This window comes from Molothrus aeneus, unplaced genomic scaffold, assembly GCF_037042795.1.
Source record: "Molothrus aeneus isolate 106 unplaced genomic scaffold, BPBGC_Maene_1.0 scaffold_80, whole genome shotgun sequence".
NCBI classification, from domain to species: domain Eukaryota; kingdom Metazoa; phylum Chordata; class Aves; order Passeriformes; family Icteridae; genus Molothrus; species Molothrus aeneus.
The window spans coordinates 1,778-17,241 of record NW_027099232.1 but is presented as its reverse complement, the minus strand read 5'-3'; the positions used below and the strand labels follow the sequence as shown (position 1 = coordinate 17,241).

The 15,464-nt window shown below is 44.4% G+C and overlaps 2 long non-coding RNA genes across 3 annotated transcripts; both read left to right on the top strand.

Moving 5' to 3' along the window:
- Positions 1–2,269: 2,269 nt before the first annotated feature.
- Positions 2,270–8,396, top strand: LOC136571177 (uncharacterized). Its single transcript, XR_010785678.1, has 3 exons — positions 2,270–2,301; positions 7,401–7,469; positions 8,332–8,396. It is a non-coding gene; the product is annotated as an uncharacterized lncRNA (long non-coding RNA).
- Positions 8,397–9,659: 1,263 nt separating this feature from the next.
- LOC136571170 (uncharacterized) lies at positions 9,660–15,097 on the top strand. 2 transcript variants are annotated; one of them, XR_010785674.1, is made up of 2 exons: positions 9,660–9,866; positions 11,709–15,097. It is a non-coding gene; the product is annotated as an uncharacterized lncRNA (long non-coding RNA). The 2 variants fall into 2 exon arrangements; XR_010785673.1 differs by lacking the exon at positions 9,660–9,866 and adding an exon at positions 9,964–11,341.
- Positions 15,098–15,464: the final 367 nt, after the last annotated feature.

Sequence of the window (15,464 nt, the reverse complement as noted above, 5' to 3'; positions counted from 1 at the left end):
CATCCAGCAGACAGTCAAATGAAGGGCTGAGCTAGGCCAAGTGTGCTACAGCAATTGGCTTATTTCCTTTCTTACAGAAAAGTGTTGGGACAATCCAATAGAAAATGGAGACCTGGCTGGTGAGCAGTGAGATAAATACAAACAAACGGTGCTGTGCTATAAACTATTCCCTTTCTTCTGTTATCTCTCCCATCTTCTTGCTTGTCCCCTCTCCTGTGACAGGGACAAAGATGGAAATGAAAGTCAAGTGCCAGCCTTTGACTGCTTTACTGAATGAAAAGGATTCTGAGTGCTTGAGGTGCAGGAAGCCAGCAGGAGAATGAAGGGTGCCATAAAAAAACCAACAGTGCTTCTGTGTTCATTCTGAAAGCTTTTATTTAATAACTCTAAGTTATTAGTGCAATTGTGTCCATATTAAAAACAAGTCATTTTATTGACATTTGATTAGCAAATCAGCTTTATTAGGACTGGGAATAATTGTCCCAGGTTATTTATTTCAGTTAATAGTACAACAGCACACGTATCTGCAGTGTGTGTTCTCATTATTAAAGACTCCTTGTGCAAATATTTAAATACCTAATAGTTGGGGACTTGACATTTATTAGAGTGTAGGCTTGGGGAGTGCTAAGTAATGCTTTTTGATGTAACTTGACAGCATTAAAATGCAAGTTTTATTAATTCCATTATTGTACTGCCATAATGCAAAATTACAGAGGGATGCAACTTGGATTTATAATTTACTTCCACCTTGCAAGTCTTTAATGTATTATGGTTACATTTGCTGAAATACACGGAAAAAAAAGGGATCTTGAATCTTACTATGTTTTTTTCCCCTTCCCAATAAAGGGCAAACAGATCTGAGTTCATTTACATAGCAACATCCAAGTCTCTGTGCTTAGAAATAGAGTTAGTGCTAAATGAGCCTGACCGGTGGGTAGTCACAGAGATTCTTCATTCTGGAAAAACTCAGAGCAGAACCCCGGAAACTGAAATTCAGGGTAAAATGCTTCTGCATGTTTTCTGCTTTTCTGCTCCCAGGCAGGGTAGTGGGCTGATGCAGAGTTCCTAAAGCATCTTCCATGCCCACATCAGAGATGCAGATAAAAACATGTCAGGGTATTTTTGCTATTTTTTCCAGTTAAATTGAGAGATGGAGTTTTCTTAGCCTGCTGCTCTGTGGAAGAGCACATGTTGACAAATGACACTCTTTTAATGCTTTCTGACAATAACAGTGCTTGCTGCCAATTTCTGCTGCCAATAATAATGACTGTCTGCTACAGCAAACAACTAATGAATGTCTCTGAATGACCTTTTAGCAACTACTGTCAACATTAACTACTCTGCAGCTTTTCCACCTTCCCTGGAAACTGCTGGGGTTGCATCCAGAGTGTGTCAAGGTAACTGACAGAAGGACAGCTGGATCTGTGTGAGTTTGGATGGCATTGCCACTGGTCTAGTTCTGCATCTTGTGATGAACACTCGAGGTAACAGTGACAGATGATCTCTAGGGATGGGGAAAGGTGCTTGCCTGTGTGCAAGTTTGTCACCTAAGGGACATAAAAACCACACAAGAGTTGTTCTGACTTGTGCAAGGAGTAGGGAATGAGCTTTAGAAGCCACTGGATCACATGAAGGTCACGTTGTTCAGGTTCCTTAGAAACAACCACAAGCAGGCAGCTTCCTAGAAAACAGAAGGAAAAAATAAGCTACAGGAAGTGAAGCTGGAATTGGGAAGTTAAAGTTCCTGATGAATGACAGATTTCCTGTGGGATCAATTAGTCCTCAGTTAATTGTGTAAACCAGTTGTGTAAAACAGGGGTTCCTGTAAGAGAATTACTGCTTCTTGGTCATGGCAGTTTTCTGTCATCTGTGCAGTGTGACCCCATCTGATTCCCAGGCAGCTCTATTTAGCTTCCAGCTCAAAATGCCAAATCAGTACAAATATTTGAGAGTAAGGAATAAGATCCCTTGGATTTGAAAGAACACCAACATCTCATCCTATTGCTTAGAGAGTTGCTCTCCTGAGGCTTATGTCAGAGGACCACTCTTTTAAAATCTCTGGATGTGTAACATGTATTTAAAAATAGGTGTGAAAAAGAGGATGCATCAGGTACCTTGGGCTGCTCTGAACATGGCTCTTGGAGGCTATTTTTCTTACAGAGCTGAGGAATTCTTGGTTTTTTTGGCAGAGAGAGGAAAACAGAGCTGGCCCGGTGGATGGAGAAGATGGGGATTAGAGTATCAGAATCAGAACTCATGGAACACCAGTTTGCCAACTTGCCACCAGCACCTCAGACTCAGGTTTGCATCCTGGCTTTTTATGGTCCAGCTTCACAAACTTTTTGCTCTGGATCACACTTCCCATCCCCAGCACAGGGCCTCAGTAATTCACAAATATATCCTACGTCTCACCTGTGACCCTCTGTAGGGAGCTGTGCAATATAACTGCATCCTTACAGCACTGCTTGCTTCATGGAAGTTGTTCAAACACTTGTGCCCTTGTAACATGAGGCAGCTGTTGGGCACAGCAATCTCATTCCTAAACACTGAAATTGAACAGCATTTGAGTAATTAAAAGGCAGTATTTTTGGTGCTTAATTGTAGCCTGGTGTTGCTATGGAAAATAAAGAGCTGTCCCTTCCCTTCCCCCCTGGTTCCCAAAGAGGAAATTGAAAGCCGTTGATGTTATTTCTCTCTGCGATATAAAGCAAGAAAATTCACAAATAAAATGGCTTTTAGTGTTGTGGTACACAAAATAAGAAAGCACACTGTAAATTAATTATTCTCTATAGACGACATAACTATGAGATTGAGATGAGCTTTGACCTTTGCTGCATCCATTTGCATAATGCAGCACACAGTACCACGCCATTGTGGATTTTTCATCATTGCCTTGTGCTGCTACTGATAGTGAAATGTGTTCACTTCAAATACTGCATTGTGTGAATTTTAATTGCAAACATCCTCTTCATGTTAAATGTTGGACTAAAGTAGCGCTGAGTACAATTTCTCTCTTAATACCCGCTGGCTTCTGGTATCTAAAAGACAACCAGGACTGGAACTGGATATTGAGAGCACAGGATATTGATCATTAGAAGGCCATAGAAATATTATGCTTAACTGGGGAAATTCCTGCAGAATAAGATGTTGGCCCTAATTTTCACTGATTTCACTAAAGAAGCTTTTTTTTTTTTCTCCAAATCCAAAAGAGGAGCACAGTTATACTTTCAGGAATTAATCTCCTTGTTATGTACATGACTGACTTTGGAAGAGGTGGGTTAAATGATGGAGTTATTAATCAGCATGTGCAGACAAAATGAAAACAGTTGAGAAATTTTCTTTATTAGTAGGATACCTTAGATACAGGTAGTAAAATGGTGTGCTGGGCTGGCTGCTTGGCAAATAGCCAGAATGGACAGATGGTTTTTCATTATCTGTTAGATGGAAATAGTAGGTTTGTAACAGTGTGTTTTGTGTTGATGCTTATTCATCTGTGAGTCATTTTCAGGCTGCTTGTCCAGGAAACATTCTACATCTTCCTTTGCATCTGCAGAACAGCTGCTTTAGCTAGGATTGTCATTGTTCAATTTCTGCGAAGCTGCAGGCTGTCCTAATGTCTTCCTAAAGCCAAAGAAATGAGTATAAAAGAGGATTTTGGGGCTGGGATCCAGGGTTTACTGTCTATGAGCCTTCTTTGTTTTGCTGTGTAAAATCTTACTCCATGCTCACTCTATTCCTGCTAATATATGATGTCAACAATTAGCACAGAAAAAACAGTTTCTCTTGGTAACAGTTTACAAATGGTGGGGGATACGTTGAGTTTAGGTAGTCATGCAACCCGTATGTTTGCTGAAAAGGAACCTTGTAAGCAATAAGGCTTACAATGGTATAAAATCTTAATAGCAAATAGTTGGTTACTTGGGTGGTTACTCTGGAGAAGGTGGTATAAAATCTTAATAGCAAATAGTTGGTTACTCAGGTGGTTACTCTGGAGAAGGTGGTATAAAATCTTAATAGCAAATAGTTGGTTACTCAGGTGGTTACTCTGGATTGGTGGCTGGGGATTTCACATCTACAGGACATAAAAATTAGAAGTTGTAAATTACAGTGTCTGTTTCAAACCCTCAATATGGAAGTTGTACTAGGTAAGGTGCAGAGTTCAGGTCTTTTAGGCAATCAATATTGAATTTTTCACGTGCCAATAATGCTGGTATTTTTGTCCAATTCTGCCACCCCTTGCTGTTGACTTGCACTCCTTGCAATAGCTATTGGGGGCATAAACCCATGTCACAAGCTTGGAGAGAAGCTGTGGAACAGTCCCATGGTTGCCTCATGTTTATGGTGTTTACAGGGGCTGGAGCAAACTCAGGATGAATCTCTCTGAAGCGCACACAGGTATCCCATGTGTGGGGCAACACCACTCCTTAGACAGTGTTTTTCAGTTTGGCAACTTCATCCTGGTGCTAATTCTGTGAGAGGCACTGAAGATTAAGAGGAATATTTTGCACATGACCATGCAGTAATGTCAATGTGTTTGTTTTGTTCAAAACATCCCTCAATACGAGTGCATTCTATTTGCTAAAAATCAGAAAAACATCTGCAGCATGATCATTTCACTTTATCCTGTTCTTTTGGATAATTTCAACACGAGGTTATCCTGACGTAAAATTTTCTCTAATGTGGTGATTTTTCAGACAAAGATTTTTAAGTCACAAGAACACTCTAGTACTATTTTCCAAATGGTAAATAAGTGTAGATGATGAAATAATCGAGGTCAGAGTCAAGGGTTTTTTCCCATTTTGGGAAGGTTTAACCTTATTCCACCTGCAGGCTCTGTGTTTCAATGGATGTTGCTCTTGAGAAGCAACGGTCACTATTCTGACCTGAGCTTTTCTATCTGTTGGATAAAATTATCTCCTTTGTCTTGGCTCAGCAAGGAATTTTAATTTTTCTGTGAACCTTTCTCTTGTGTTCAGAGTTTCATTATTTCCATCTTTCCATTACAGTGAGCATGTCCTTCCACCTCTTAACTTGGTCAAGGCTCAGCTTGTAAGGATGTGGAATGAAACATTCAATCATGCACACCTTACATCTTAGCATAAAACGACCTTTTTCCTATGAAATCTTTTGAAAATTCTTGGGAATAATTTTCAAAATTTGAAATAGAAGAAAGAGCCAGTAACACAATATCATTTAATCATTTAATATGGTTTCTGTATTAGGGTTTGACTCTTAGCCAGAGATATTTTTATTGGCAGCCTGGCAGCTCCACTGTGGAACTGTGTGCAGGTCAATTCCCTTGAGAAGGATGGGTAAATCAGCTCCTGGGAGATGGGCACTGCCTGGCCCCGATGCTGCAGCATGCTTGGGGTCAGGCTGGCTGGCTGACTGTCTAATAATAGTGTGTAATAACATAATTAAATACTCTTTTTATTTGCTGATAAATAAGATTTTTCAAGTTAACTCTGTTTCATCAGTGACCTGCCTGACTTTAGCCTGAGCTTTCCAGTTCCTGCTTTTCTTATTTTCTCTCCTGTCCTTCTGAGAGGAAGTGATGGTGGCTGGAAGTGCGCGGCCAGGGGGGCCAGGCCACCACAGCACCCCTGCACACTCAGCCTTGGAGATCTGGTCAGGAATCTGCTGCTGGGTCCCAGCCTTCCAGTGCAGAGCCTGGCCATGCTGCCATCACTGTGCTACACCAGGGAGTTCTCATCTGTTGGGTCCAACTCAAAGCAGCCTTCATTTTCAAGAGGAATTCTTTGTGGGGGATGCTGTGAGGAATGTGCTGTTTACACTCACCTCACACTGGCAGTAGAGTAGAACAACTCCTGACTGATTTGGCAATGAAGACCTCGTTTTTCCTTCACTAAACCTGCCCTAGCCAAATTCACAGGCTGGTGATAGCTGTCTCTACAGTGGAAAATATTTATTGACTTTATTGACAATTTAATAGACTTTGTCAAGCTTTGTTGTTTAGTTTCTATTGATCCTGAGACACATGGGGCTACTTTTGCTTCCTAAGGGATTAAACTGGCAAGCACTTAGAATCAGATTTGGGGAAGGTGGGTGCAGAAAACTTTCTAATTCACTTCTGAAAAGCAGAGTAATAATTAATATTTCAGATAGAAATGATAGCATTTAACAAAATATGTGCAGTTTTTATTATGTGGGTTTTTTTTTTTAATCCTGGATAAATGAAATGAGGCTTTTGGAGATAGCATGAGCTGGATTTTCTATTGAGTTTGATAACCTCTGATTCTGCTCTCCTTTCTCTTTCTGGTGCAACTTGTAGCGAACTTATTAGGTCAAAGTATAATTTTGTAAGAATTATTTTTCAATTTGAGCCTTTCCCACTTGATGTTAGGGAGGGAGGGGAATGGAGAAAAAATAGCTACTTTGACAAATAGAATTGGAATTTCATACTGATGATTTGACCCTTTCTAAGATTTCACGGAGCACTGGGTCTGCTTGAAACTGAGGGGACTACTCATGACTGAGGTATGAAAACTACATTTCATTCCCTGGATTAGGAGTTTTCTCTTGCCCACAAGGAAGTTAAGGGAAAAATAACAGAGAAATGGGTTTAAAATTTCCTGTGCTATTTTCAGTTTGCTCATCTTTCTGGAGATACCTTAGCAACAAGAAAAACTTTGTCTTTATGTTTGAGGTTCTGATGAGCGTTGCTTTTGTTATGATGTTCTTGTGTCAGTACTTTGAACTTAGCCAAGCAATGTTGGTATCAGCAGTGACTCTGATAAAGCTATGCCTTTCTCATTAATAATGCATTCTTCATGAAACAGAGAATATATTTCCCTCTGTTTTTTATAACCTGATGAGTCTAAGACTGAATGAAGTCAATGCCAAGCAGCTCTAAAGCAAAACACTGGGTTTTAATGTCTTTCAATGTAGGTTATGAACAAGGAAATAGACCTTTATTCTTAAATTTCAGCTCCCTTTAATTACTTCCTCTATGCATATTCCAATTCAGATTGATGAATGTTGAACCAAAAGCAGACCTAAAAGAGTTAATTGAAATTCTCCTAATTCAGAGGCAAACTGTTTTTATAGATTTGTTTTGAGGGGTTTTTTGGTAAGGAAATGGCAAGTATTTATTCATCCAGCTCCCTCCACATTTCCCACCATCATTATTCCCAGGGATCCCTGCAGGGATAAGTGGTCTCTGACCCGCACCAGGGTGAGCTGCAGGAGCCTTGCAGCCATGCCTGTGATTTCTCACAGTGGCACAACAACTGCAACAGCACAGAGACGTTTTGCTAAAAGCTCCTACTGTTCCCAACACGTTATTATACAGGCAGAATAAAATGCTTTCTTAAGGACCAACTACATTTTTTGTCTGCCTGAAAGGTCACATTTGTTTGGGTTTTTTTTCTCTTGTTTAGGTGAGAGATAAACAAGTGAAAAGGAAACTCAGAGGAAATGTTGAAAATAGCAGCTGGCAGTACTTCTGTGTGAGTATCTCCATTTACACCTCACCTTGCTCTCAGAGACCTTTGAACACTATTTAAAATGAATTTTGATAGGTGGTGGCTGCTGACTATCTGCATTTCTTCTTGCACTTGTTTTCTGTGCTTGTTTGGCATCACTGCTGAATGTCACCAATAAGGAAATTGATGAGGAAGAGTTGAGGAACCAAAACCCGTTCTTTTTTAATCCCTCTCTGTTATGCTGCCCATCCCAGGTTTTGTTGTTGTTGTTGTTTTTGGTTGTTTTTTCAACTTCATTCTGCACCCCGTTCTTACTTTTCTTCCTGTGTCCTCTCTGCTGCCCCTCCCTCTTTCTGCCTCTCTCCTGTGACTGCAGGGCTGGGGAGGAACTTCTGGGGGCTGCCCCCCATTCTTGTTGCAGCAGAGTCCCTTTTGGGGGAGATGTACTTGTGGAAAGGGCTTGAATAAAGCACCACTCTGCTGTCCAGGGCAGTTTGATTCCTTCTGTGCCTTCTTTGGGGGTGAGGAAGTAAGGCTGAGGGAGAGGGGCTGGAGACTTGGGGGCTCTGATGGCATTTGGGGCACCGCAATGTCCCTAGGAGGGAGAGCCAGGCTGTAGCCATGATATTTTCTGAAAAATCCTCTCCTTAGCATTTTTTCTCCTGAGAGGCCTCAGGAACAAAATGTAAACAATGATTATCTGCTGCTGTGGAATGCAATAGGTGCATCTGTGATTGGTCTCATGTGGTTGTTTCTAATTCATGGCCAATCACATCCAGCTGGCTCGGACTCTCTGTCAGAGACACAAGCCTTTGTGAAATCATTCTTTCTTTCTCTATTCTTAGCTAGCCTTCTGCTGAAATCCTTTCTTCTATTCTTTTAATAGAATATAGATCATAAAATAATAAATCAAGCCTTCTGAAACATGGAGTCAACTCCTCGTCTCTTCCCTCATCCTCAGACTCCTGTGAACAGGTCACACCAGGCTGTGATGGAGGAGCAGGTGAGTGGGGAATGAGGGGGGGTCATGCTGGGTTACCCTGCCCCAGAGGGACCAAAAGCTGCCAGAAAATTCACACGGAGGGGTGGGTGTAGAACACCAAAACCTGTCAAGTTTTTCGTTTTTATAGGTGTGGGCAAAGAATTAGAATTTATCTCTAAAACCATTTGGAAAGAATGATTTGGAAATAATCTATCCATTCTATTGTATACAGGAATGCAGGAAACTCTGACTAGAGATGCGTAGTCGTTTTGAAACCAATGTTATAATGTTTTTACCTAGGAATGAACCAATCAAGTGCCCTTAAACCGTAGGAACAGCTGCTGGGGCTGAAGGGAATCAATCCAAAATCAATCTCCGGCAGCTTCGGTCTCCGTTCCCTGCCTGCCCCAAGGCGCGTCCAGCCCGGCCCGGGCGGGGGACGGTGCTGCCACCTTGTGGGCACAGAGCGGTGCTGTGCACAGAGGGGAGCGGTGAAGCACAGCGAGGAGTGCAAAGGGGCGCGGCCGGGCTTGAGGGGCCGCCGTGCGGGGCGGTGGCTGGGAAGAACGACAGCGGCGGGGCCGGTTTCGGCGGGCGGCGGAGGCGCGGAGGGGACAGAGCTCCCGTTTCAAGATGGCGAAGCGCCCGCGTACCAGGATCCTGCGTGAGCCGGGTCGGGCTCCAGCCGCACTCAAGATGGCGGCTGCAGCAGGACTCCGGCAGAGGCGTCTCCGCCGCTCCCTGCCGCGATTCGCGGGGTTCCAGTGCCGCTGACCCCGCCAACCGTTTTCTCCCGCCGGGAAAAGCAGCAGAAAATGGCGCTGAGAGCACGGGATCGGCGTCGGGACCGGGTTGAGGCAGCCAGCAAGAGAAACGCCTTGTGAGGAGCGGGGGATGCTTAAGGGTACCACAACAAAGATGGTGGCTCGGCCGGGAGTGGCTTCTGCCAGTACCAAAGATTGCGGAGAGGAAATCCAGGAGAAACGGCTGCTGGCATCCTGGGCTTGCCAGGCAGGTTTTGTACTTGATTGCAAGGCAGTTTTCCTGCCTCTGCTGAGGGTGAAAATTGGAAAGGGGAGACAAAAAAGGGTCAGTTTTACGCCACACCCAAGATGGCGGCTGAGGGCGGCACTCACTTGCCCTTCCAATGATGGCGGCAGTGTGCTCATGTGCCTTGGGTAGGGGGAAGAGAGGGCGGTACAGCAAATACCCCGCTCCGTCTGATGGTAAGAGTGCTTTCTCCTGGGCCTGGGCGGCATTGAGGTCGCAACGAGTTCCAAATTATCCTTGTGCCTCTCCTGTTGTGTCTAAGTCGGTGTTCCCTGAGTGGCTGCAGCTCCCTGCGTGTGGAGGGAAGCCGCCTGTGCTGGAGAATGGGAGGAAGGTCCCTGCTGGTTTCTGTGTCCTCGGTGGGCACAGAACTCTGGCCAGATGGCTTGGTGAGTATTGAAAATGTGAAAAATGCGTATTTTGTGAGTGGCTTTTCGCAAATAGTAAAATGGATATGATATGTGTTGTGTTAAAAAGTAATGCTGTATTAATTCTCTTCAATAGCGTGCTAAATATAGTTTTAGGTTATAACAACATGTTAAAATAGAAACTATATTATGTAGGAGACTTTTTTTAAAGAAAGGACTCGCAGTGAGATAGCAGCTACAGGACACCTAAATCTTTCAGAGAAAAAGAATTTATTGCTCTCTTATTAGAAGAAACGAACTTCTTCCTGCCTCGAAGGCGCTGTTAGGATTCAGAGGAAGAAGTTGATGATGACCAGACAGAATCCTGTGTCTGAATGGAATTTATTCCTCATGTATGAGATGTATGAATATGCAACAGGCTGTTGTTTTTAAGGGTTAATCCTTTGTTAACGGGGGTCCTTTTTCGGGCTTATGCTGCCCAGAAAAAGGTACCCGGACTGTCTGTAACTCTTTGTCTCTATTGTCTCATATTGTCCTAATTTAATTTGTCCAAATTATTATTACTCGGATTGTATTACTATTTTTATAAGCATGTAATTACTGGTAAACTTTTAAAATTTTAAAAACAAGTGATTGGTGTTTTTCACAGGATCACTCCTGCTTCCTTTTCACTGAATTGTTGTAATGAGTCGTCAGCTTTTAGCCAGCCTCAGTTCCGTTTCTTTTTCATGAATCTTTTTGGTTGTTTCGATCCTGAACTTGCCAAACCCTTAATTTGCTACATTAACCCTGAGAAGGTTCCACAAGCCAATGCTGAGGGGATTGGGGATTGGATAGTTAGGATCTTATGGCCTTTCAAGGGTTGGGTTCACCCCCTGATTTTGGTGCCAAGGGAAACTCCAAGTTAACACAGATCAAAATAGGAAACAGTTCCCTCATCAAAGTCAGCTTTCCAAACCTCTGTTCAGGATCCAGAAGAAATGGGAATGCCCTTGGCAAAAAAGGGCATTTTGAGACAAAGCAAGCTTAAAATGCCTGTAAGCAGGAAATCCAGGAGAAATGGCTGCTGGCATCCTGGGCTTGCCAGGCAGGTTTTGTACTTGATTGCAAGGCAGTTTTCCTGCCTCTGCATGGGGTGGCACCTGCATCCCACTGGAAAGGGGAGAGAAATAATTCCCCTCCTTCCCTGGCCCAGCCCTGGAGTGGGAGCAGCTTGCCCTTATCCTGGAGTTCTCCTGCTCCTGCCCAGCATCCCTCTGGTACCCTCATGTGCTTCCCAAGTTCCCAGCACTGATGGATCTAAACAAGGAGAACAATCCCTGTTCCTTCTCTTCTCCATCCTTCATGTTCCTGGGCCCTGCATCTCCCTGGTTATTCCCTGTCTGACTCCTCATCTCCATCCCACCTTCTCCCTGGTCACATCTGAGCCTGAGATGTGTTTAGCAGCAAATCCATTCCTTTAAAGGAAGCCCAGTGCAAAGAGCATCCAGCTGCAGGTAAGTCTTCCTGCATTTCATTTTTCTCTGGCCAGTTTTGGAGGGTTTCCCTCTGTGCTTTCCTGTGACCCAGATGTGTCCCTTCCTTTGTCCAGATCCAGTGCCAAAAGATTGAACAACTGCTGAGTGGGGTCTGGGATGAGAATGGTTCTGCTAAAATGAGGGAAAGAATGCTAGAAGAAAAATGAGCTTCCTTTGAATGTCTGGAATAAAAGCACTGGGAAAGGGCACTTTTTAATTCAATTTGGTTCCACCTCCCCTTTTTTTATGGCTCATACTCCATGGTGAGCAATCTAAGCCAAAAGATGAAATGCAGGAGGCTTTGATTCTGCAGTGAGCTTAACTTCCCTTTTCTCCTCTCTTTCAGGACAGGGAGAACCACTGAAGTTGTCCTGGCCTTGCCAAGGTGTTTGAGCTGCCAAACCCAAACTGGTCCTGATGATGGAGGACTTAAGAAATTACTCAATCCAGCTAAATGCTTTAAAAAGGGAGATGGTTTGGTTATAGAAATATTTCTGCCTGAGACTGGGAAGAGATTGGGAAGAGTTAAACCCCCCAATTGTGCATAACAGCACAAGGATTTTTTAATTCTTTGCCTTTTTTTCCCTTCCTTTGAATGGGTTTGTTTGTTTCCCCTTGGAGACTGCACACACAATAAGCAGATTTTTCAAGTAAGCCATTTTTTCCCACTTTTAGTCTTCAATGGAGCCCAGGTGCCAATTGTTTGCTGCTTGGTTTCTGCCTTCCCTTTCCTGCCTACAGCTTAAGTCCTTTCTCTCTTTCCTGCTTTTTGGCCATCACTGGTCATACAGATGATGCTGATGCAGATGGCTGATAAATAATTATCAAACAGCTTGGGAATGGTCTGTATCAGTAACATTAAAAGATGCAGTATATGGACCATCAAGCAATGAATTTAGCAACAGTTGGATAGTAACTAATCACCTTTCCTTTGAAGCCCTCTTCATAGCATATTTCCTTGTAAAGGGAAAGCATTTGGTTTTTCTTTTAAAAAATACTACAAATCACCAACAGCCAGCTTAAGTGAGCATGGCAGACTGACAAAGACATGGTAATGTTTTTTCTTTTAAATCCCTCACAAGCCCATCCCGTACTGGGGAGGCAGCTCAGCGAGTTTCAGCCCACAGCTGCCATCCTGTGCTCATGGAGAGCAACCTCTCCAGCTGTCCCAGCCTCAGGAAAGCACAGAAGAGGGCTTTACACAGATCAGGGATTACGCTAGACCCAGGTTGGACTCAGCTCAGTCACCGTGGCACTGTTAGAAGCCTTAAACCCTTTTTCTATCGGATTGATTGATGGTGGTTGTGGTGCAGCCACTGTGTTGCTGTCAATGTGCTCCCCTGCAGCCTAGCCTGACATGGTGAGCAGGGGCTTGGGGTCCTGCCTCATGTGTTAAACATCAAACCAGAAGATAAAACAACAGCTAAAAGCCCTGCCCTGCCACGTGTCTCACTCTGCACCACTGCTATGAGAGGAGGGTGAAAGACCCAGTCAGTTTTAGCTCTGTAAAGCAGCTGCAGAGCAGTGATGAGTGCCTGAATCACATCCCCTGCAGCCATCAGGGGCGTGAGTGCAGGGAAAAGGGCAGAGAAAGGGAAATAAAAAAACAACAGAGCCACCAAGACTGGAGGATGTGAGGATGAATCCAAAACTATGCTCTCCAAGAACTGAAAGAACACATTTCTTAAAACAAGACATCCAAACAGGAATGAGGGACTTGCACTCTTTCCAGATCTTGCCAGCACCATAACTCATTAAAAAAAAAAAAAAGTCATCTGTCGAAGTGGGATGCTCCTTTAAGCCTGGCAGAGACTTTCTCCAGCACCACAAACCACCCTTCCTGTTGCTCTTCCTTTACCACTCAGGGCTGAGCCATGGAGACCTGCTTCTTTAGTGTGTGTATTTCAGGTTTTTTTTAAAACCAAGAAAAAAATCGATATCATATTTTAAAAAGAACCCCCAGAGCTTTGGGGAAAGTGGGCATAAATGTCAAACAAAACACAAAGAAAGACTGAGCTACTAAGGGATCTTAGAGCAGCAGTGGTGGGGTGGGAGGGAAGAAATACAGCAGACAAATTTAACACCATTTAGGAGGGTTTATGCACAGTATTTTCATTGCAAGCAGCATTTAGAAGTGACAATTTAGTGATTTATCATATCCCAGCACACTCCTTCCCTGTCAAAGTGATAGGCAGAACCAGCAGAGCAGCTCTGAACACACCGTTCACTACAAGCCACCACCAACAAATCCAGAACAGCTCCACCCTTGGCCAACCCTGTCCCCTTGGGCCTTCTGAGAAGCTGGGATTTAGGAGAAGGCCTTGCAGGGGAACAGTGTTTCAAATGTCAAAGGCTTTAAAAATATACAAGGAGAGGAAAGAACATTTCAGGGTTTTTTTCAGCTGATTGTTTAGGAATTTACTTGGAATAAGTTTCTTCCCCAAGAGGGATTTCAATTCTACACATGCACAAAGAGGAGAAAACATTAATGCAGTGTTGAGACAGCTGTGTGCTGTGAGCAGTGGTTTTAAGGTAAGGCCCTTGTATATCTGGGAGGGTGAAACCTCTGTGTTCAACCCTCTGGGATCATCACTTGGGCTTCCTGTGCTTCTCAAGCTCTCAAGTAAAATTGACCTACCAAACTCATCTTTGTCTCAATCCTAATCCCTGCATCATCCTTCAGGTGTACTTCCCCACAATGAAATTGGAGTAGAAAATGCTTTAGGAGATGCTTTGCAGCCCCTTCTTCCCCAAAGGCCCAATCTGCTTTAATTTTTAGGAATGCTGTTCAAGCACAAGGTTTGGATGCAGCCAGTGAGACTCACATTTCAGAAGGACCATCAATGGTCTGATAAAGACACAGCACTTTCAAGCAGGCTGCTGGGACTGAGGAGGATATTTGAAAGCTGTTGACATGCAGTTCTAGCAGAAGTGCAAAATGAAACGTAATGTAGTAGAAGTGGAAAATGAAATGCTGTTAGACAAGGCTGCTGCCCAAATTGGCTCTGCCTGGATCCACCTGGCCTGCAGCACAGCCTTCTCCCTTTCTCCTCCCTGCCCTCTGCTCAGCACCAACCCAAACCTGGGCTATTTCAATTCCTGTCAGACACAGAGCAGCTGATGGGCAGCAAATGCAGCCTTCCCAAAGTGGCTGCCCATGGCCCGGCCTGCAGGGCAGAGCTCAGCGAGGAGGTGGCAGCTTCCTCAGTGGCTTTTCATGTCCTCTCTCTGCCATGCAGACACTGGCATGCATGGCATGGCTCTGTTTTGGCAGCCGGTCCCTTGGCAGGGCTGGGTGAGCACAGGGTGAGTACAGGGTGAACTCTGCTCCTTGCTGTGACACCTGGGCTGGCAGGGATGACACAGTGACCTCGGCCGGCCGATGCTGCCTGTGCCATCACCTGGCACTGACGTGTTTGATGAAAATCCTTTTGCTGGGATTTTTCTCCTGAGAAGCCTCAGAACAGAAATGGAACCAGTAACAATCTGCTGGCTGTGGAGTGTGGGCTGGAGATGGTTTAGCAACAGGGGCATCTTGGATTGGTCTCCTGTGCATTGTTTCTACTTGATGACCAATCATGGTCCAGCTGCGTCGGGGCTGTGAGCAGTCCCAGGTTTTTATTATTCATTCCTTTCCAGCTTTCTGATGTCTCCTTCCTCTTTTAGTATAGTTCTACTATCTCATTTTCTTTTAATATAATAGAGATGATAAAATAATATTTCAGCCTTCTGAAAGGTGGAGTCAAGATTCTCGTCTCTTCCCTCGTCCTGGGGACCCTCATCACCACAATCAGCGGCCGAGCGAGTTTGTGCGAGCCTCTCAGTAACCCTCGGCCGGTCCCGAGTCGGCAGCCCCGGCACGGCCGAGAGCGGGGAGACACCCTCTGTGCCCCGAGGGTGCTGAGGGCACCTGGGCTGGGGGGAGACACTCTCTGTGCCCCGAGGGTGCTGAGGGCACCTGGGCTGGGGGGAGACACTCTCTGTGTGTGCCCCGAGGGTGCTGAGGGCACCTGGGCTGGGGGGAGACACTCTCTGTGCCCCGAGGGTGCTGAGGGCACCTGGGCTGGGCCCCTGTGCAGCACAAGAGACACCAGAAACAGCA